This window comes from Schistocerca nitens, chromosome 5, assembly GCF_023898315.1.
Source record: "Schistocerca nitens isolate TAMUIC-IGC-003100 chromosome 5, iqSchNite1.1, whole genome shotgun sequence".
Classification (NCBI taxonomy): domain Eukaryota; kingdom Metazoa; phylum Arthropoda; class Insecta; order Orthoptera; family Acrididae; genus Schistocerca; species Schistocerca nitens.
Genome location: NC_064618.1, coordinates 256380756 through 256405454, shown reverse-complemented (window position 1 = coordinate 256405454; position 24699 = coordinate 256380756). Strand labels below are relative to the sequence as shown.

At 43.0% G+C, this 24699-nt stretch overlaps 1 protein-coding gene across 1 annotated transcript in view; it reads left to right on the top strand.

The window, feature by feature from the left end:
- The first annotated feature begins 4179 nt into the window (after positions 1–4179).
- The window catches only part of LOC126259704 (alpha-tocopherol transfer protein-like), a 122738-nt gene continuing 102218 nt past the window's right edge, over positions 4180–24699 (top strand). Inside the window, exon 1 of the mRNA XM_049956676.1 lies at positions 4180–4231. The gene's annotated coding sequence lies outside the window, so the exon portion shown is untranslated. The remainder of the gene's footprint in view (positions 4232–24699) is intronic.

Sequence of the window (24699 nt, the reverse complement as noted above, 5' to 3'; positions counted from 1 at the left end):
CCTAGGGACCTACGACCTCAGCAGTTTGGTCCAATAGGAACTAACCACGAATTTCCAAAATTTCCTGCTCAACTTCAGTCTGAGTCAATTTATGTTCACAGATGTACATGTGATAAAATTTTTTTAAACAATTTATTTACCCTCTGGTGTATGACTGCATACCAATACGGGCAAAAACCAACTTCATGCTGACGGTAATAAATACAGGGTGTTTCAATAGAGGCATCTGATTTACACAAGACTATATTTTATAGTCGAATGAAGAGACATACTTAGGACAAATTCTGACTAACGCATTGAAACTAAAATTTTACGTTGGCACCTGATGTAGTTGTGGTTGGAGGTAGGGGTCTCCTTCGTCCAGCTATCTTGCCCTCTCGCTCACTGATTACGGAATGTGTATCGAGTCGCTTTCTAACACCAACAAAACGTGTTGTGCATTCTCCGGGTCAACAGGTGAAATTGGTTTACAACTTTGCGGCGTGATTTTCGTCGAGGGTCCAGGACTAACACTACCACTGATTCTTTATGTTAAGAGAAACCCGTAGTTCACCCCACTGTGATCGTTGAAGACGTAGAGTGCATACAAACGGAATAGTGCATCTAGTCCACAGAGGTCTACCGAGCGAGGTGGCGCAGTGGTTAGCACACTGGACTCGCATTCGGTAGGACGACGGTTCAATCCCGTCTCCGGCCATCCTGATTTAGGTTTTCCGTGATTTCCCTAAATCGCTTCAGGCAAATGCCGGGATGGTTCCTTTGAAAGGGCACGGCCGATTTCCTTCCCCATCCTTCCCTCACCCGAGCTTGCGCTCCGTCTCTAATGACCTCGTTGTCGACGGGACGTTAAACACTAATCTCCTCCTCCTCCACAGAGGTCTACCCGTCGTGGTAGCCGACGGTTAGCCATTCATCTGAACTGCGTTAATAAAGCTATTGTGCACTCCAGAAACACGAACAATTTAAATTGGAAGGAACACACAGAAAATGTTGTGGGGGAAGGATAACCAAAGACTTTTTTTTTCTTTTTTTTGCAGGACACTTAGAAAATGTAACATACCTACTGAGGAGACTGCCTATACTACGCTTGTCCGTCCTCTTTTAGAATACTGCTGTGCAATGTGGGATCCTTACCAGATAGGACTGACGGAGTACATCGAAAGAGTTCAGAGAAGGGCAGCACGTTTTGTATTTTCGCGAAATATGTGAGAGAGTACCCCAGAAATGATACAGCATTTGGGCTGGAAATCATTGAAAGAAAGGAATTTTTCGTTGCGACGGAATCTTCTCACGAAATTCCAATAACCAACTTTCTCCTCCGAATGCGAAAAAATTTTGTTGACACCGACCTACATAGGGAGGAACGATCATCTGGATAAAATAAGGGGAATCAGAGCTCGTACGGAAAGATATAGGTGTTCATTCTTTCCGCGCGCTATACGAGATTGGAATAAAAGAGAATTGTGAAGGTAGTTAGATGAGAAGGCTCCAAGGTAAGCTTCGCTCGTCATGTGAATGTAAACATCAGTGCAAATGTGCACCTTTACTATATATTGTGGGTTTCAACTAACAAGCATCGAAGGAGTGATATGCCAAGTTCCACGAGGTGCGTAGAGATGTAGAACAAGCACACGACATCAATTCGGTGTATTTCTAAACTTACGATATTCAATTGTTATAGCTCTCTCTAGTTCGATTTTGCAGTGCTTCCCGAGAACAGAATTACAGCCTGTTCCTTTTTAAGGGCAAAGTCAGTTATGGGAATTACCTCCTGGATATGTTGTAGATCTGGCTTTTACTACGGCCGCGAGAATACACCAAAAATTTCATTTCTGAATAGGCAGGGAACCACCGAATTGGTACTCACATTTGAAAGCATTTAACAGTGAACTGTCTCAAGGGCAGATCGGCTGGAATGAGCGTAAGGATCTCGTACTGCACAGCTGACCTTGAAGGTCGCCTGATGTCATGGCGTGTCATCATTTCTGTGCGGCCTGTAGAAGGCCCCGTACGTGTACCTCGCCTTAAAACAACTTTTCATGAACTGCGAAGTCGCAAAGCAACGGCAGAGTATGCATGTTCGCAAAAATCTGGAGTGAGTTTGTCTACGTTCTGGATTGAAGTTTCTCATAACGAGAAGAAGTGATCCGTACGTATTTTAAGAACTTCAGCAAAAAAACACTCTTAGTTGCAAAGTTATTTCATGTCAATAACGCGTTTCACCCTTTTGGTGCATCATCAGATTGTTGCATATGTAGTTTGACACGTAACCCATCCGACATAAACCTAGATAAAATGAAAATTGGACGTAAAGTTGACTGGATATGTGTTCATTTTCCATTTTTTATGGCTTTATGACGGATTGGTTACATACGGAGCTGCTTTTCCAACAATCTGGTGATACACCAAAATGATGAAACGCGTTACTGATATTAATCAACTTTGCAACCAAGACTGTTTTTATTCTGGAACAATCCAAAACCGGTTGCTGCACCGTCCTAACACAATAGAATGGAAAAAGTTTTATTTGAAAGAAATACTTCACAGGCAATATTGCGTACAAACCTAATAGTTGTCGATCAGTTTTGACAGGTAAAAGTAAAGTCTGTAGATATTCAGAAACTTTTTTGGTTCTACGTTATCTTCCATAGTCCGTACGAGCACGGGGTCCCGGTTCCGATTCCCAGCGGGTTAGGGATTTTTCACCTGCCTCGAGATGACTGGGTGTTTGTGTTTCCCTCATCATTTCACCATCATTCATGGCAGTGGCGAGATTGGGCTGAGGAAAGTTAGGGAATTTGTACGGGCAGCTTAATGGAACTTAGGTCTACATATCTAATACTCCTCTGATGCTTGTTAAAATCCAGAGTATATAGTAAAAGTGCACATTTATACCGATGTTTACATTCACATGACGAGTGAAGGGCTCTTGGCTCCTTCTTACCCGAGTTGTATTGTATGTGTCGAGTTAGAAGGCTCCATGTTAATATTCGCTCGTCATGTGAATGTAAACAGTACAAATGTGCACTTTTTCTATATATTGTGGGTTTCAACTGAAAAGCATCGAAGCAGTGCTATATACATATATGTAAAGTTCCACGTGGTGCGTTTTAGATGTATGTATATTTACTTGTGACGAACCTGTTCATAATTTTTTTTCACAAACCTGTGTGGAAGGTGAAATATACTCTTCACTAAAATCTCAACGGCCGGCCGCGGTGGTCTCGCGGTTCTAGGCGCGCAGTCCGGAACCGTGCGACTGCTACAGCCGCAGGTTCGAATCCTGCCTCGGGCATGGATGTGTGTGATGTCCTTAGGTTAGTTAGGTTTAAGTAGTTCTAAGTTCTAGGGGACTGATGACCACAGCAGTTGAGTCCCATAGTGCTCAGAGCCATTTGAACCAAAATCTTAACGTGGCATAATGAACTCAGAGTGGAACATGACGTACAGCCAAAGACATTTCTGAAGATTTGAATAACAATTGTATCTATCTAAACCGATCAATAAATAATTTTGAATGCTGTATTTTCTATAAAAAGTTCTTTATGATCTGGAGTTTGTCGTCCGTCAGATGCACGATTAATTGAACATTTGTGAACGGTAAAGAAAGTCTTCGTTCTTAATCGTAAATCCGCTTTCCTGTGGAAGATACACCCTTCTATAAGCGGATAGTTTTTCTGAAAATAACAGCTTCGTAGTCGTAAGTAAAATTCATAATTCATCCCAAGTTTCTGTCTTCATCCACATGGTAGACGTAGTGTTGTGAAATAAGATTATTCTTTTTGGAACACAGTGTACAATTCTGTGACTCAAAGCTGTCCTGCCGTACGTACATTACGGCGATCCAGAGCGTCATGTCGAAATTGGTACTCTCCGTTCAGGGCTCGACAGCGCCAGAGATCAGATTCAGTGACCCACAAACCATTTTAATTCTATGTCTTTTACGATGAGTTAGTGTGCTGTGCATGTTTGTAGTTTTGGGACGCACTACAATTATATTGGCGCCAGTCTAGTAGAAAGGAGTGTTGCTGGAGTGTAGGAGGAAGGCAGTCAGGTCGAGAGGACCGCGGAGTGTGGTTAGGTGGTAGGGGTAGTGGTAGGGAGGGGGGTTGGGGGGAAGGTTGCAGCAGCCGCGTACCTTCGAGTCAGCCGTGGCCGACCAGTAGTCTTCCGAGTCCTGCGGGGACTGCATCGCCTTAGCAACCGCCAGTAGGCAGAAAAGCTCCGCTGGGTGAGTGTGGTGTTTGGATTCCGTCGCACGTTAATTGTCGGTAGCATAACGATGCCATTGCTGTAAGTAGCCAATTAATCTAATGCTAGGTGATAAATGTATGAAAACATATTATTTTGTTAATTATATTTCCGTTCAGTCTGAAAGAACTGTATTGTTGTTGTGCAGCGGGAAAAAAAATCAAATCAAAGTATTTTTATAGAATATTACATTAGGTTCAGAGGTCTCGACAAGATTATAAGCGGATTGTAGAAGGCTTATTGAGCGAAAATGCTCTGTACCGTTGCTTCTGAACACAGACGCTGTCTGAACTATTTCTAGCCGCGCAAAGTGGCCGCGCGGTTTGAGGCGCCATGTCACGCATTGCGCGGCCCCTCCCGCCGGAGGTCCGAGTCCGCCCTCGGGCATGGATGTGTGTGTTATTCTTAGCATACGTCAGTTTAAGTAGTGTGTAAACCTAGGGACCGATGACCTCAGCAGTTTCGTCTCTTAGGAATTCACACACATTTGAAATATTTGACAATTGTCTTCATTTCGGCTGCACATCTTTTATTTATTATATGACTACCAAAATTACAGCTTCAAAGGTTGCTACTAAACTGTTCCATATTTCCAGAAGTAGTTATTGCCATCGTGGCTCGTTATCAAGCGGTGCAAATGCGTATCAATGACATTTCCGATTAGACAAGCAAACAAAGTTAAATTACGGGAAAAATTGCTTCTTCGCACTTCTCTATGCTGTTCATTTTTGGAACACAACCTACAACCAGCTTACAGACAGAAGTGATGACACTTTCTGCAGGACCTGATCATCATTTTGCAGGACAATTCTCAAGCACGTACAGTGCAAGCCGTTACTGATTTGTTTGACTGACGTGCTATACCACCTACTGCACTCCCCTGACTTAAGCCCTCGTGAGTTCAAATCGATTTCTAAACTGAAGGACACACTTCACGGCATTCGCTTCAGAACTGCTACAAATTCGTCGGGCAATAGATCGCGCCGCTCGAACTGTCAAGACAACTGGCACTGCTAAGAGTATCCTACGATTTCCACATCGCTGTCAACTGGTTATACACAACGCTGGTGACTACTTTGAAGGTCAGTAAAACTTTGAAATACGTATCTATTTCGTACGAGCTGTAAATAAATAGTTGCCACTACTGCAATTCCAACCCTTGTATTTGCATATCAGCCGATGTTATGCGCGTGCACGAAATTATATTGACATTCGACAATGTCTTCTCGATACTTCGCTTCTTTTGTCAGGCAGTGTATAATGAACATAAAATTAATGCAGGTGGGGCGTTTATGTAGGAGAATGGTCAAAGAAAGTTCTTTAGTAGTTTTAGAAATATAACAAAAGATAGACACTAGAGGAGGGGTGGACAACATTAGATAACATATACGAGCGTCACAGATGCGAATCGCTGAATACCATAATGTGTGGAAATCTCTAGAACAGTCCTTTTATCCTGTAGTAAACGGTTGGCACTTAGCACGATGGACAAATTTTGTGGATCCGAGAGAGAGGAACTGCAGAATAGACCTCTTAGGAGTTCCTGTGCAACTAGGTCGGTAAGAAATGACCCAAAAAAGTTCATATCCCGCAGGAGTACGCAACTTTAAAATGTCAAGACATTTCATTTTTAGGGTATCAGATACACTGTGGTGACAAGTCATGGGATACCTCCTAATATAGTGACGGACCTCTTTTGCCCAGTGTAGCGGAGCAACTCTAGGTGGCATGGACTCAAGAAGTCGTTGGTAGCCGCCTGCAGAAATATCGAGCCATAACTGCGAAAGTGCTGCCGGTGCAGGGCTTTCGGCACGAAATGACCTCTCGATTATGTCCCATAACTGTTCAAAGGGATTCCTGTCTGGTGATCTGGGTGGCCAAATCATTCTCTCGTATTACCCAGAATGTTCTTCAAACCAATCACGATCAATTGTGGTGCAGTGACATGGCATGGTTGTTTGGGAACAACAAGTCCACGAATGACTGCAAATGGTCTCCAAGTAGACGAACCAAACCATGCCCAGTCAATGATCGGTTCAGTTGTACCAGAGAACCCAGTCAGTTCCATGTAAACGCACCCCACACCATTTGGAGCCACCACCAGCTTGCATAGTACTTTGCTGACAACTTGAGTCCAAGGCTTCGTGGGGTCTGAACCCCACACTCAGATCCTACCAACAGTTCTTACCGACTGAAACAGGACTAGTCTCTTAAGGCAACGGTACTCCATTCTAGATCCCAACCGATAACCGACATCGTCATGAGTGCAGGAAAGGCTCTGCAGTGGATGTCATGCTATCACTAAAGGCACTCGCGACAGCGGTCTGCTGCCATACCCCATGAACGCCACATTTCGCCGCACTGTCCTAACGGATACGTTCATCGTATGTCCCATTGATTTCTGCAGTGTTGCTTGTCTGTGATCACTAACAATTCTACGCAAATGCTCCTGCTGTAGGTCGTTAAATGAAGGCCGTCGGCCGCTGCATTGTCCGTGATGACAGGTAATGCTTGAAATTTGGTATTCTCGGCAGTGAATCTCGGAATGTTGAATTCCCTAACGATTCCCGAAATAGAATGCGCCATACGTCTAGCTCCAACTACAGTTCCTCGTTCAAAGTCTGTTAGTTACCGTCGTGCGGCCATAATCACATCGTAAACTTATTCACCTGAATCATCTGAAATGACAGCTCCGCCAATACACTGCCCTTTTCTATGCCATGACTTTTTCCATCTCTAAAAGTTTCCCACCTCACTGTTAGTGTGCGTGTAAGACCTTTGTTGACCAGAGCACCTTTCATTTATACCTATGTGTAGTATATAGTCAATAGGTTATAATAGTAATAGCGCAGCGACCTTTTGTTGAACACGATAGTTCACATAAAACCAAAATGAAATATGTGGTCCGTAAAGATGTCCAGGGTTAGAAGTAATCCTGTATTGACAGACATAACGGACCACAAAGTAGGAATATTAATTTTCCAGTGTACGTGAACATGTGGTTCTTGAAATTGGGTGTGACAAGTGGAACAGTGACGCAACTGCTTCGAGGACTCACGGATAAACAGTTGTCTGTACTCCGCCAGTACCCTGTGCAAATTGAAATGGTCGTATATTGATCGGAAATATCTAGAACGATATGAAGCATTAATCTAGGCTAAAAACTAATCATCTTTCGCATAACACATAATTAAGAGTTTTGCTCCTAATACGTGGCAGTTTTGTTAAACTAAATAACAATCTTTTATTTAGGAGCGTACATACAACACTCTGGTGCGTAGTTGTTCTCAAGTGTTTTCTTCCGATACTTATCGTAACAGAAATACCAGAGGTAATACTGATTTTTCACCGTGCAGGAATAGTTTTGAAAGCCATTGACATCATGGAAACCTTGCGCTGTTTGATCCGACCGTTTGAGGGTATTCTCGCATTTGCACTATTACCGTTCCCGACGAACTACGTGAAAAATTTATCTAAACGTGATTGTACAGAGATAACCTGATATTGAGTTTCTTAGAGTTTTTGGATCCAGTGAGCAAATGATATTCATAATTTGGGTGTTAGTACAGAAGTGTGAGTAATACAGCGATAGTCGAAAGCACCTTGTCATGATTTGTACTACAGATTGTGCCTTCGAATGTTGTACTTTCATTTTAGTACTAGTCCAGAAATTCTTTTTTTTTCTTTGTGACACAAGTCTTCTGACTGGTTTGGTGCGGCCTGCCACGAGTTCCTCGCACGTGCCAGCCTCTTCACCTCAGAGCAGTACTTGAAACCTACGTCATCAATTATTTGCTGCATTTATTCAAATCTCTACAGTTTTCGCCCTCCACAGCTCCCGCTAGTAACTTGGAAGTCATTCCATGACGTATTAACAGATGTACTATCATCCTGCCCCTACTCCTTGTCTGAGTTTTCCACATATTCCTTTCCTCTCCGATTCTGCGCAGAACTTCCTCATTCCTCGTCAGTCCACCTAATTTTCAACATTCGTCTGTAGAAACACATCTCAAATGTTGCAATTCTCTTTTGTTCCACTTTTCCCCACAGTCCATGCTTCACTAGCACACAAAGCTGTACTCGAGAATTTCTTCCTCATATTAAGGCATATTTTTGCTACTAGTAGGCTTCTCTTGGCCAGGAATGCCCTTTTTGCCAGTGCCAGTCTGTTTTTGATGTCCTACTTGCTCCTTCCGTCATTGGCTATTTTGCTGCCTATGTAGCAGAACTTAACTTCATCTACTTCCTGACCATCAATCATGATGTTAAATTTGTTGCTGTTCTCATGTATGCTACTTCTCATTACTTTCGTCTTTCTTCGACCCTCATTCCATATTCTGCTTTTAGGATATCAATGTTTTTGATTTTCCTATATGCTGAGTCAGTCTATCCAACAACCATTTGTCTTTCGATTCCTTCACATTTTTCATGCAGCCATTTTCTATTAGCTTTCCCGCACTTCCTGTTTATATCATTCCTCAGCGACTCGTGTTTCTCTATTCCTTAATTTCCATGACCATTTTTTTACTTTCTTCTTTCATCGATCAACTGAGGTATTTCTTCTGTTAACCATTGTTTCTTCGCAGTTACCTTCTTTGTACCTATCGAAAAAAAAAATCTGTAGTTGCCCTTCTTAGAGAGGTCTATACTTCAATTGTTCTGCATACTGAGCTATTCTTTACTGCTGTATCTATAGTTTTAGACTACTTAAAGCATATCTCGTCATTCCTTACTATTTTTGTATCCTACCTCTTTTGGTATTGATTCTTCCCGATTAATGTCTTAAACTTCAGACTACTCTTCATCACTACTATATTGTGATCTGAGTCGACATCTGCTCCTGGGTACGCCTTACAATCCAGCATCTAATTTCTGAATCATCTTTCTGACGATGATGTAATCTAAATCTTCCCGTATCACCTGGCCTTTTCCAAATATACCTCCTCCTCTTGTGACACTTGAAGAGACTAATCGTTATTTTTAGCTAAAATTTATTACAGAAATCAGACTTTCTGCTGTGTCGTTCCTTGCCCCAAGGCCATATTCTGCTGTAACATTTTCTTCTACTTTTCCCCATCATTATTAGATTTCCGTCTCCCTTTACGTACTGTACTACCTTTTCAATATCCTCATATACTTTCTCTATCTTTTAATCTTCAGCATGCGTCGTCGGCATGTATAATTGAACTGTCATGGTCGGTGTTGGTTTGATGTCGATTCTGACAAGTAGAACCCTATCACGAAACTGTTCACAGCAACATACTCTCTGCCCTACCTTCCTATTTATAACTAATCCTACTGCTGTTAGATCATTTTCCGCTGCTGTTGATATTACCTTATACTCATACAACCAGCAGTCTTTGTCTTCTTTCCATTTCACTTCACTGACCCCCACTAGATCGAGGCTCAGCGTTTCCCTTCAGATTTTCTAGCTTTCCTACCACGTTCAAGCTTTTCACATTCCGCGCCCAAACTCGTAGAACATTATCCTTTCATTGGTTATTCAATCTTTTTCTCATGGTCACCTTCCCCCTTCGGCGCTCCCCTCCTCTCCCCCCACCACCCACCCCCCACCCCACCACAGAAATCCGAATGATGGGTGACTATCCCCGAATCTTTTGGCAGCGGAGAGATCACGACGACACTTTTGCAATTACAGGCCGAATTTCCTGTAGATAGAAGTTGTGTGTCGTTAATGCAGTGGTTTCCATTGCCTTCCGCAATTTCATAACGTTGATCATTGCTGATTCTTCCGGCTTTAGGGGCTGTTTCCCACGCCAAGAAGGAGTGTCTTGAAATTCTGTCCGCTTCTCCGGCATCTTTGACAATGCCATTGTCAGAATAAGGGTGACTTCTTCGGCCTCTAATGTCGGTTATTAATCAAAATTTAAGCGCTGGCGTGTTTCGAAGCTTGGAGTGAGGGTGTTTTCGTTGCTACTCAAAGACGTTACCCCATTTTCTTTCTTTTATCTCATTTTATTCGTTATTGGTCGCTGTATTTGATAGGCGTGGACGTCCCATGCCGCTTGTCAAAGTTCGTCGTTGGTCCATTAAGTCAGATTTTTAATTACAGTGGGCAGCTAACCCTCTGATTGAAGACGCGGAGTTACGGTGACCAGTAGACAACGGTGGTTTACTGCTTTCATTTTCTTATATGCTCTGAACTGGCTACGCAAACCCTTGCACTTAATGTGTCGATAAATGCTGTGAACCTTTAAGCAGGCACGAATCGTGCAGTGTTCACCTCCATAGCTAGATCCTCTGCCTGTTTGTGTCGGGTGTAACGCATCACTTCAGTTTGTGATAACGGCAAGTAACTTTTAGGGAAGGATTGGGACTTAGTAAACAGAATCGTTTGGACGATGTCTTGGCAGCTCCTCTGATTTCTCAATCCAACGTTAATGACCTGGTGGCTGGCGTGCTAGCGGCAACGTCTGTTCGTTATTGCACTGTCAGTACTGGCCTAGCCAAGGTGAGGCAGCGGTCGGCGGAAGGAACGTGGAGCTATTACACAGAAATAACGACATACTTGTGACTCACACGGTGCTGTCCTCAAGCTCACGGACACTGTGTTCAGATGTTCCAGTGATGAATACTATACATTATCACTAACATAAAACGTCCAGTCACATTGAAACGACCTCTGAAAGTCATGAATAACCGGCTTTTACAGCGCAGACGTGGAGGAAGCGTGTCACTGAGTCCCTGGAACATACAGACAGGGATGTGAAGTCATGTCGACTCCAGTGCCATGGTCAGGTGCGCTCGGTTTCTCGGATGAGGAACAATTCCGCGCGAAACACAATCGTGTTGGCCTCACAGATTCTCGATTGGATTTAAACATGGGAAGTTCTGACGGCGTAGGAGTACAGTAAACTCAACCTGGTGTTCTTCGGACCATGCACGTACACTTCGAGCTGGTTCAAAGGTTACATTGTCGTGGTGGTAGATACCATCATGCCGAGGAAAAAATAATTTGTCTGTAAGGGTGGACATTGTCCCCAAGGACAGATGCACACTTGCGTAGATTCATTATTCCTTCCAGAGTGACGTCACCCAGGGCTTGGTACGAAAACATTCCCCGTATCGTAACGCTCTATGCATCGGCCTGAACCATTCGACGATTGATGCAGAGCCGTACACGCCAACGGCTGTCTGTCCAGTGGAGCAAACGAAACTGATCTATCTGAACAGACCACTCAGTGGACGCCAAATTGCGGCAGAGGCGTACAAACGCCAGCCTCCGTCGCCGATGAAAAACAGGCAGTATGAATACATGCCACGGAGGACCACACGCAGTAACGTTCGCTGAACGGTCGTTAGTTCCTCCGCAGGTTGTCATATATGGCCCGTGGTGCACCACTGTTACCTCTGCGCCAGTTTCCGATAATGCCATTTTGGCATGCACGATATATTTTAACAACGGCGGCATGCGAACAGTTTACAAGCTCAGCCGCTTCGGAAATGCTTCCACCCTTGGTCCTAAAGCCAATGATCGTGCCCTTCCTCCCGACGTGTTTTATATGCCCTCCACTGCTAGTGGTGGCATCTGCCGTCTGTGACTGCTTGTTGCACATTGACGTCGAAAATCGATGATGGCCACATTAATGTAGAAGTGTGTACACAAACAACATTCACCAGGAAACATGTGGAGACATAAATGTTGAGTGCTGCCTACCGTAAGTTTTGCATAGCAAAACAGAGAACTGCCTTAAGTACTGCATAGGAAGTTTCTCCATCTATTATCGGATAGTTTGAATTTCTTCATCAAATCTTTAGGTAATCGAAGGGTGTTGTTACCTTTCTTCCTTAGTTATCCTGGTAAGTGACTTAGTTGTTTCCACTGCTACTTTGCCTTCCTCTTAGTAATCTCTGTAACGGTTGTTTGGTGTGACACAGTAATTGTTAACACACTTTCGAATTATTACTTCCTATATTTCCCAACTGTAACAACCTAATATTTGATTGTTATGCTTAAATATCGCTACTAGACGGTCCCGTGTGCACACAGTGACCTCTTGGACAGTTACAGTATCCTGCGTTGATGTCGATGCTCTGCATAGTGTAACGCCAGCAAGGTCACGAGCATTTGAAGAATCTAATGCCCATTTATAAAACCGCTTCAAACAACTGATTACGAATGAGATAAAGTGTTAAATATTTGATTTTAAGCATGTAAGCGATAAAAAAACTAGGAAAGGTTTCAAATTATGATTAAGTTTGTGGAAGTCACCAAGTGCTCTTATCATCAAATATTGTATGTATGTAGTCTTAGTAATTTTCGCTGTATTTTAAGCAGAAGTTGGTTTTTCAGGCATGTCAATATTTCAGACTTAATATCTCCTGAACTAAGACTGGTTCAGTAATATAATTCTGCAGGTGCATTCAGTGGTATAAGTGGTATGCTGTGTGCCAACAGTTCAGTGCATTTCTGTGAACTCCTCTCGGGTGCGCAAACTGGCGTGAGGCCTTGCGTTGTCATGGGGAAGGAAAAGTTCGTTTGCATTTCTGTGGCATCAGACATGCTGAAGTGCTTTTTTCATTTTCCTGAGAGTAGCGCAACACACTTAAGAGTTGTTCTTTGCAACTTGAGGGAGGATATTGCACAGAACGGCCACTTAACAGTCCCAGAAGACCGTCGCCATGACTATCAGGCGAGGGTGCGGCTTTGAACCCTTTTCTCGGAGGAGAGGTGGGTGGCGCCATTCCATTAATTGCCGTTTTGTTTCCGCTTCGAAGCGATGAACCAGTGTTTCACCGCCTGTCATGATTGACAAATAATTGTCACTGTCAGCCTAGTAAGGCGGAAGCAGTTCCGCACGGATTCTCCTTCGTTGCTCTTTATGGTCTTCTGTTACGCGGCGAGGAATTCAGCGGGCACATACATTTGAGTATTTGAGTACCCCAAAACTAGTGGACGAGCGTTTCTATCAACAGAGACCCTCAGTTGAGCAGCGAGCTGTCTGCTTGTGACGATCACCTCGAATAAATATGTTCGTACGTTCCGACATTGCAGGTAAGACAACTTGTGTGCGGTCTGCCGGCGCGCGGGAAATCTGACATGTTTGCGGAACCTTGTAGAGTGGACAGGCGCCTCGCCCAACGACTCGTCGTGCTTTTTTTCATTAACAAGTCTTCCATAGATATTCTGCCAGCGCCTATGAGTATCTGCTAGGCTCATGTTTCCCGCCAAAAGAAGCTCGGTGACAGCTCTGTGCTTTCGGCACACCTCGGTTACAGATGTTTTTTTTAAATCTACATACAGCGCCGCCATCCATCGGAAATTTATGAAACTATATGGGCTGAAGCAGAAATATTCCACGTAGTCTCACAATAAAACCCACTTTCTTTCAGCCGAAATTGTCTGAGAAGAAAAGGTGTTGCATTACTTACTGAACACCGTACAACTGCATCCCTCTTTTTGAGTAGATTATGACAGTACTTCAAAATCTTACATTCGGTCAATAATTACCCAAAATAAGAGTAAAAAATTTTTCTTCCCCTGGAAGCCATTAGACAAGCAACGTGCAACTGGTACTGGGATCCAGGATAGCGGTTTAATAGTATGGATTGCATGTGGTGGTCGTTATCTTCATCCGACACTTAAAAAAAAAGAACCGTGTGTCTTTATGATGACAATGATGCTTTAGTAATCCATTCTTTGTGTTTCGAATGAAGGAGGGAAGTGTGTGATAGGAAGAGAGAGGGACAGATTCCTGTCAAACTGTACCAAGGGGAAACAGAGTTCAACTTTCACATGCGAGTGACGAATCACAATCATTTGTGCCGCAGGCCGTAATTTCTTGAGAAACTGGATCTAAGATACTGCCGCAATGTCACCTGATAACTTGCGTCACGCCACACGCACCACTATTCTCGAGGTCGAAACAAGAAATATACAAATACTAAGTGGCTACCTCCAGTTCCAGCGTCATCGCTTTATACACTCACGTTCAGAAAAAACAGAACACCTTCAAGTACTGGACAGGTCGTTCGTATTCACGAGACAAGTACATCAGTATGTCCTGTAGAAATGATTAGCAAATGAACCATGTCGGCCTGCAGGTTCAAGGTCAACACTGATATCGCGGCGCAACACCACCTACCGGTAAAATGTGCCTACGGCTCTTGTTGCAGCTATAAACTGAAGGTAATGGATCAGTGTGACTTGAGCAGACGTGTGGGATGCCTCCCAGACGTATGCGTGAACCTTATCGTCGAACTAATGAGTTTGCAGGAGGGCGCCGTCTCCCATGAGAGAATGTGATGCATCCATCCGAAAAATTGCTACTCGTGAGGTACGAAGTGTTTCGGCAGTAAACGGCTGTGTTCAGAATGGTTCCTGGAAGGCCGTAGAACACAACGAGATGGGTCAGGTCGCACCAGCGAGACAACCCCTCATAAGATAGACACCTCATCCGAATGGCATTGCAGGACAGATCTGCGTCGTCTTCGGCTCTGGCGCAACAGTGTAAAGAAACCTTTACTGTCAGGGGTGACAGTCCGTCGCCGTTTATCACAGCACGGTTTACGTGCGCGTCGTCTAATTCTCCGTCTACCTTTGATGAACGTGCAGAACCATGCTAGACGGCAATGGTGTATGGAACGACATCACTGGGTACAGGAATGACATCAGATACTGCTTCCGAACGAATCAAGGTTCTGCCGGCCGCGGTGGTCTAGCGGTTCTGGCGCTGCAGTCCGGAACCGCGGGACTGCTACGGTCGCAGGTTCGAATCCTGCCTCGGGCATGGGTGTGTGTGATGTCCTTAGGTTAGTTAGGTTTAAGTAGTTCTAAGTTCAAGGGGCTTATGACCTAAGATGTTGAGTCCCATAGTGCTCAGAGCCATTTGAACCATCGAATCAAGGTTCTGTTTATTTGAAAATGGCCACATTTTGGCCCGCCGTACACAGAGGGATGGCATCATAGTGACTGAATTCGCACGAGGCATTCAGCGTCAACTCAAGGCCTTATGGTGTGGGCTGCCATTAGATACAACCACAAATCACAGTTGGTGCGTTTCCAGGGCAACGTGACCAGTGTCACGTACGCGAATGAATGACATACTGCGACTCGTAGCTATACCCATTCTTCACAACTCCCCTAACGCCATTTTTCAGCAAGGAAATGCACACCAGCAGTTGCTGCCTTCTTGGTGCCACAGAATTTCAGCATTTTGCCATGGCCCGTCAGACTATCAGACTTGTCAAATGGTTCAAATGGCTCTGAGCACTAAGGGACTGAACATCTGGGGTCATCAGTCCCGTAGAACTTAGAACTACTTAAACCTAACTAATCTAAGGACATCACACACATCCATGGTCGAGGTAGGATTCGAACCTGCGACCGTAGCAGTCGAGCGGTTCCAAACTGAAGTGCCTAGAACCGCTCGGCCACCGCGGCTGGCTCCAGACTTGTTTCCAATATTAAATGTGTGATATATATGGTGTAACAACGGGTTCAGTGCTGTGACCCAATGCCGATCACCACAGATGAACTTGGAACCAGGTGAATGCGGCGTGGATGACCATACCACAGGACGTCATTCGCGCCTTATACGCGTCGGCCTTAACGCACGGAACAAGTTATCAGGGCCCCTGGCGATCTCTGTGCCTATTAGGTAACATGCTGAACCTAGGTGACTGAAATGCTAATCAAAAAAATTTGTGTGAAATCTTATGGGACATAACTGCTAAGGTCATCAGTCCCTAAGCTTACACACTACTTAACCTAAATTATCCTAAGGACAAACACACACATCCATGCCCGAGGGAGGACTCGAACCTCCGCCGGGACCAGCCGAAATGCTAATCATTTCTGCAGCACATAGTAAGGTACATGTCCTGTGAACGAACGTCCTACCTATCTCTAGTCGTTCAAGGCATTCTGATTTTTCTGACCATGAGTGTACTAACTTCGATTCAAATGGCTGCTCGAAACAGACAGTTGGATACTTATAGCTTCAGGAACGTGGGGAAGGTTTCACTTTATATTCAGAATGATAAAATCATACGCAGATGATACCGTTGAAACGTCACGTTGTTTGTAGTACGGTACGCTGGTTTAAAATATTGCTGTCGAAAACATTCTGACAGATTACGAAGTGAGAAACTCATACATAAAATGTGTTTACTATGAAGAGCGGAGAACGGGTCCTTAATGACCCTTAACGGCGGCTGATTACATGTGCCGAGGTAACGGCTGATGTCCAAGGTGACCTCATTCGCTTCGTTTAAATACAAGCCTGTTTGCCAACTGTGATCACTGGAGATAAAGCAGAAAAGGAAATCATGCAAAAAAATTACTTCGTCTGTAAAATGGTATTCTTAATTCTCAAGGTAGTGAGTACAGTATATCCCTAACAGTTTGAAGGGGTTAAGCAGTACGTATTAACGGTAGATCTTAACACTTCGAAAGTATCATTAACTCCTCCGTTAAATGCGTTTGTGGCGAACGTGTAACTTCTTCGTACTGCAGTGACTCAACATTTATAAAATCATAAATCACAATCTGAAATATCTCCTTGACTGACATTTACATAGATTGTATATATAGAATGGACCGAGGGGTGTGTTAGACATAAATTTCGAAATACATTGAGGTGTAAGTACTCCTTTCCTGGTGCCGCAATATTAGTTTCAAATTATTTCGAAACCGGAAATTGTGTTATCAATGTTTCCGTATTTTGTCTGACTGTGTTACCTGACAGGTAAAACTGTTTTAGAACGGAGGAGTTACGCATTTAATGGTTGTAGTTCTTGTAAAAACAGCTACAGCTGTGCATGTATTAAATGTACATATCTCTCATTTCTTTGACAGCGAAAAAAGTGATTCGTTCTTCTTCGTCAGGCGAGGAACTTGTAGACTTCCATGCGATAGACGATCGTGGAGAGATTCTCCAGTCACCCGCTGCAGCGGTCTGGGGCGCTGCAGTCTGGGACTGTGCGGCTAGTCCCGGCGGAGGTTCGAGTCCTCCCTCGGGCATGGGTGTTTGTGTTTGTCCTTAGGATAATTTAGGTTATGTAGTGTGTAAGCTTAGGGACTGATAACCTTAGCAGTTAAGTCCCATAAGATTTCACACACATTTGAACATTTTCTTCCGCTGCAGGCCACAAGAGCAGCACTTAGCTATTTAGGAATGTCGGCAAAACATCACCAACGGCTGGCATAGTCTTTCGTCATCATCACCTTTTTCCGCACTTCAGTGCATAGGTAACATGCCTGTTCAGTCTTCACATAATCAACCCCATCTCTATCTCTGCCGTCCCATACCTCTTCCTCCTGAGGTCTTGCATTTGTTTACAACTACTAAAATTCTGTCCTCAGTCATCCGCTTGAGGTCTCCATTCTTCCCTATATTCTCCAATCTTCTCATTTAAATCATAAATTCGCAATCCTGCCAAGATATCATCAGTTTTTTATGTGGATGCTCCTTGAGCAACCTTTAATTCATAAAAATCTCATTTCTGCTGACTGTATGTTATTTTTATCTCTTTCTATCAATCCATAGTTCGCTGCCATAAAGTAGCAAAGGCACCGCCATTGCTTTACACAGTTTTAAGTTTTTTGGCTTTTCTAGCATTCTTTCTTAAATTTTTGTTTCTAGTTCCAAGTACGTGTTGGAAGTTGTTGATTTTAGTTTGTATGTCTTTATCTACATACATTCTTACGTCTATGCCTTTACAACTGGAAGAGACTTGCTCAAGTATCTTATTTTCAATATCAGTCTTAGATCAAACTGGGAAATTTCCCTAGTGTGCCATCACTTCTGGTTTAGTAGTAGATACTTACATATTGTAAATGTTTTCTTCCTAGCCCACATAGCTTATACAGAGAGCGTTGTAAGTCTACCTCTGTCTTTTGTTATGTACACATCACAACATTTAGGTGATGGCTCCTCTCCAGCTGTTTACCTCCGTGGACGTCATTCTTAAGTTTCTTATAAGGTATACTGTGGATGTTATAAGGGTCGGTGACATGATACTGCCCTGGCTGAAAAATTGAATCATTATTATGTTATCTGTTACTGAAGTGACTGTATTTTGGTGTTATTAGATATGCTTTTCATTATTATGTATAACCTGCTTGGGGCATTCTCGCTTGTTCATTACTGACGATGGTGTATATCTAAACACTGAGTCAAATGCTTTCTCGAAATCAATAAAAGCAACGGGAGTTTCAAAACTGACCTCTCGTCGTTTTCCTAAATCACAGCACATTTCTTAAACCCACTATACTCATCTTACAAACGTGCATCTGTTATTACTTTCAACCGACTGTTCATTATTTTTGAGTGAACTTTATAAACTATAATAGAGAGACGCTGTAATTGTCACGTGCATTTCTTTGGCCTTATTAAAATCAGAAATTACCAGGCGGTTTCCCTATCATGAAGGATTTTATATCTTTGTTAGAATTCATTAAATGAATGTGACAGTTCGCACGGCACCCCTTGGTGCGTAACAAGTTCAGCGTCTTTCCCGTTCGGGCAAAAACTCTTGCAGTTTTTCGAGGTTTTCAGAACCTGTTGAATCTCATCTAAGGCAGGCTGCTTGGATTTACGTGCACGAAGCACCCACTGGCTAACTTCAATGCTAAATATCTCGAAAACGGCGTAACGTACCAAAATGTTTTCTTAACCCTTGCCGGCCGGTGTGGCCGTGCGGCTCTAGGCGCTTCAGTCTGGAACCGCGTGACCGCTACGGTCGCAGGTTCGAATCCTGCCTCGTGCATGGATGTGTGTGATGTCCTTAGGTTAGTTAGGTTTAAGTAGTTCTAAGTTCTAGGGGACTGATGACCACAGATGTTAAGTCCCGTAGTGCTCAGAGCCATATGAACCATCTTAACCCTTATTATTCAACACAGCCTCCACTGCGATACCCTTACAAGTTAATCAATCTGTTTCTACCACCCTCTATTCTGAACTATTATACGAAGTGCGTGAGGAAGATAATGGTGCTGACAACACTGCGAGCGATCTGGCGAAAATGTGTTATTCTTCTAGCATAGACAGTTGTGTTCATCCATTAACATACGTACTTCATCTCCGTACAACTATTACGTGATTTTTTGAAAGCGCCGTCAGTGAATTTGTCTTATTAGGCAACAGAGTTTTGTATTAAACTCGAGGAATTCAGTAGTGTGATCTCCGAAAAGTTGAAACGGGCCTATGGGGGACATTCTTTGTCAAGAGCGCAAGTTTTCGCTGGCACAAATCATTTTCGGACGGCCGTGAACTCCTAGAAGTTGAAACACGGTCAGGGAGACCCTCATCTTCAACAACCGACGAAAACGTCGAACGTGAGCATGCTCCTCTGGGATCAGATCGACGTCTAGCAATAAGGATGACGGCTGACCAGTTAAACACTTTCTCCGTACATGAAATTTTGACCGAAGGTTTGTACATGCGACGGCTTTGTGCCAAAATAGTGCCACAGAAACCTCACAACTGAGCAGGAGAACAATCGAAGAAATGTGTGGGTTGATCTGCTTGAGAGGACTGCTATTGACAACGAATGGTTCAGTCATGTGATCACATGTGATGAACCCTGGACTTTTGAGTACGATCGTTAGACAAACCAAAAACGAGTGGCGTACTGAGACATTTCCTCGACCAAAACAGCTCTAATGATAAAGTCGCTACAGGACACAGTCACCCAGGTGTTTTACAAAGAATGCTTCAAACGCTTAGGAAACGGGTGAATCGAGTGAGATCGTACATTGCAGTCAAGTCAATGCTGCATCATGACAACGTCGCATGTCACACGGCCGCACCCATCACAGAAATTTTGATCTCGAAAGGCGTTCCATCTGTTCCACAGTCCTCCTGTTCATCTGATGTGAGCCCTTGTGACTCTCGTCTTTTCCCGAACTTGAAAAATCTCTAAAAAGGAGAAAATTCAAAAGGATGCGACCGCCATGTTAAAGGCCCTACCAGTTGAAGCCTTCCAGCGCTTCTGCCAACACTAGGAACAACGATTCAGGTGGTGTATAGCTGCTGAAGGGGACAGTATTATTGTTTGAAAAAAATTATAACTGATAGATGGAAATAAGTCACATTACTTTTCTCGCAAACTTCGTAAATAAATAAATGCGTGTGAGAAGGCTTTAGTTTACACCCTAAGCTGTTCGATATTTACACTGACCATGGCGTTCGCAGGTGGAATTATAAGATAAACACTGAGTTACAACTAACAGTTCGATCTTTCTAAAATCACTCAAATATGCTACCGATAAAACAGTAATTTGTTTTCAAGAGATGATGATTTACAAAAAAGAAATTTATGAACTAAATGAAGTATGTATAGTATAAAAGATGAAAGTAGTTTTTAGTCAATCGAAGTCAGTGTCATGTTGTGGAAAACATTCAGTGAGAACGATGATAGCAGTTAACGAATAAACAAATGAACAGGTAAAATATTTTAAGTACCATGGATGTAAAATATCGTATGAATACGAAGAAAATACAATAGCTAAATAGTTCTGGAAGCTTGTGTGGAACATTTAGTAGAACTTTAAAGTCTAAAACATGAAAAGAAACAAACGCGAAATTACGTAAAACAGTTGCATTATCTACCTTATTTTACAGAAGTAAATCGTAGGTATTGAATAAAAACCAAGAAAAACAAATACGAGGAACCAACATGAGATTTCTTAGAGCGGCAAAGAGGTGTATGAGAACAGATGGAATACTAAATGAAAATACTAAAAGAAGTTGCAAAATCTGAAATTGAAAGAAAATCTGGTTGAAAAAAAGAAATAGAATCAACAATTACAAAGAACGGATGCAGAGATACCAGCACGTCAGAGAAAGGAAATTAAACCAAAAGGGAAAAAGAGGTCCCGGCGAATAGAGAAGAAATGAGAACCGTAAACGGCAACGGATGGTCTACTACAGAAAGTGAAAAAGAGGAGGATCAGGAAGTAAAAGAAAATTGCTGAAGTTGTGGCAGTATGCGTCTACATTCTTTCAGGGCCAGAGAGAAATATCATCTCGTGACAATTACACTACTCGTCGGTGACTGGTACTCGAACAGTTCACAGCTCTGATATTCGTATCATGTTCAATTACGCATGCCTGGAATCAAAAATGAATTTAGAACGGGCACTCTATTAAAATATTAGTGACGTGTGTTTTCTGATACCATTATTAAAAATCTGTGATCAGAATTAAAGGATTAATATTTTATTACTCTCTCTTACTTTATGGTGAGGACTGGTCTTGGCAGACGCTCTCGACTTGTGCTTGATAGTGTCACTGCGCTACAAGTTTACTAAGTGATGGTGCAATTATGTATTTCTACAATTTCACACTCTCGAAACTGGAGACAGACAAGCACGTGAGCATTACAAAGGTCGAAGTTGCGCAGGCACTTGTAGTCCCAAATCAAGGGCCGAGAGAAAGTTTTTATAGTGCATTAGAAGGTCAGTGGGCTGAGAGTTGAAAATAACACGGAGTGTGTCCTTCATCCTTAGAGAGAGCCAGAAAATAGTAGCCACGTGGTCGCGTGATTCAAGAACACCGGCGCCCAAGTGAAAGTAGAAACCAGATAGGAGATCCAGAACGAAAGGCGCCAGTCGCCGGGGCAGAATTTACCTGGCAGAAGAGTGCAGTATGAATATTTACCTTGCTCCTCAGTCGTCATTACTTAATTAATGTTCCATTTAAAATGAAACTTTCCCTCGTACACTCATTTCATACACCTAACGTCACTATCTCGACATTTGGAACGTGCAGGATTAACGCAAGGCCTTAATCACTTAATGGCTGTGATTCTCGCAATTTTCGGTACGTCTTCACTAGGACAGGCTAGGCAAACCGCCAACGGGGATGAAAGTGACCGTCTTGTAAATAAAAACATTTGTTTTGTTAATACAATAAAGTTACATCACAAGAAGTATCCTATCCCAACGCTAGTGAAGACAATTCATTTCATTATTTATCCTCAGTCCAGACAGTTGGTTTCATAACGGGATTCAACTTTTTACAGAGTCACTATCAGATGATATGAGAATACCAAGAATGCCCTATAAAGTCTTCAGATGGTATTTGAATCTGTTACATAGTAACTCGCCAAAGCACAGCTTATAATTAGACAGGTTATTACGAGTATGTGGTGATTTGAACACCACCTGATGATGATTTATGTAAGAAGTCGATTTTCGTTATGATACCAACAGTAGGAATCGAGAATGAAAAATAAAATGAGAGTTTTTCTTTAGTAGCGATGGTGTGGAATACATTCAGTGATACCAATTGTGTTTTTGTTACAAAACTGCAAAACCAGTGTTCTACATTTTTAAAGCTGTGCAGTTGCAGCAGCGTAAATGTTGACTCCCCGTCCTCGACACTGTGAAGTACAGCTCATTTGTTTCCCATGCGTGAAAATTACTTTAACGTCCCCAACAATTTCATCCCCGGAGCTTTCAGTTACGGGCGGCCTGTGTACTTCATTTGAATTGAACATTTGGTGTTAGATAGCGAACACAGATGCAGGTAGTAAAAACTTTTAAAAGACGCCGTTGTTGCGGGGCTAATTTATGAAATAATTGTGATAATTTGAAGTTTTCCTTTATTTTGTTGCAGCTAGATCATCAACTTACATAGTTACGTAGGTGTAGGTTAAGCATCAGTATACTGAACTAGAACGAAGTTCTGCTTAAGTTTCGTCACTTGTTGCCATTATTCGGTTTTCGAAGCAAAATGATTTTGTTGTTGTCTTCAGTCCTGAGACTGGTTTGATGCAGCTCTCCAAGCTACGCTACCCTGTGCAAGCTTCTTCATATCCCAGTACCTACTGCAACTTACATCCTTCTACGATCCCTCTACGATTTTTGCCCCCAACGCTTCCCTCAAATACTAAATTGGTGATCCCTTGATGCCTCAGAACATGTTCTACCAACCCATCCCTTCTTCTTGTCAAGTTATGCCACAAACTCGTCTTCTCTCCAATTCTATTCAATACCTCCTCATTAGTTATGTGATCTACCAATCTAATCTTGAGCATTCTTCTGTAGCACCACATTTTGAAAGCTTCTACTCTCTTCTTGACCAAACTATTTATCGTCCACGTTTCACTTCCATACATGGCTACACTCCATACAAATACTTTCAGAAACGACTTCCTGACACTGAAATCTATACTCGATGTTAACAAATTTCTCTTCAGAAACGCTTTCCTTGCCATTGCCAGTCTACATACAACCTTCTTTTTCGATTCTTGAACCAAGTGTTCGTTATGCTAAGTGCAAAATTCTACCAGTTGGCTTCCTCTTTCATTTCTTATCCCCAATCCATATTCGCCCACTATGTTTCCTTCTCTCCCTTTTCCTACTATCGAATTCCAGTCACCCATGACTATTAAATTTTCGTCTCCGTTCACTACCTGAATAATTTCTTTTATCTCGTCATACATTTCATCAATTTCTTCGTCATCTGCAGAGCTAGTTGGCATATAAACTTGTACTACTGTAGTAGGCATGGGCTTCGTGTCTATCTTGAACACAATAATGCGTTCACTATGCTGTTTGTAGTAGCTTACCCGCACTCCTATTTTGTTATTCATACGTGATTTAAAAACAGTTCCATCTACAAAACTAATTTAAATGTGACTTAAGTGGGATATTATACGAAGGTGACAAGTGTCATGGGATAGCGAAGGGCACGTATACAGATCGCGGTAGTACCACCTACACAATGCTTAAAAGGCCAGAGTACTAGCGGTGCCGTCATTTGCATAGAGGTAATTCATCTGAAAAGGTTTCCGATGTGATTACGGCCGCATGACGAAAATTAAGACTTTGAACGCGAAATACTAGTTGGAGCTGGTCGCATCGTGCGTTCCACTTCGGAACTCGTTAGGGAATTCAGTATTCCGAGATTCACAGTGTAGAGAGATGCAGAGAATACCAAATCTGAGGCATTACCTCTCACCACAGATCACGCAGTGGCCGATGGCCTTCACTTAACGACAGAGAGCAGCGGCGTTTGCATAGAGTTGTCAGTGCTAATAGACAAGCAGCACTGCGTGAAATAATTTCAGAAATCAAAGTGGGACGTGCGACGAACGTATCTATTAGGACAGTGCGGCGAAAGTTGAAATTAATGATCTACGTCATCATAAAAATAGTTCAATTGGCTCTGAGCACTATGGGACTTAACTGCTGAGGTCATCAGTCACCTAGAACTTAGAACTACCTTAACCTAATCTAAGGACATCACACACATCCATGCCCGAGGCAGGATTCGAACCTGCAACCGTAGCTGTCGCGCAGTTCCAGACTGTAGCGCCTAGAACCGCTCGGCCACTTCGGCCGGTTGCGGCATCAGACAACCGACGCGAGTGCATTTGCTAACAGTAGGACATCGCCTTCAGTGCCTCCTCTGTGCTCGTGGTCATATCGGTTGGACCGCAGACGACTGGAAAGCCGTGACCAGGTCACATAAG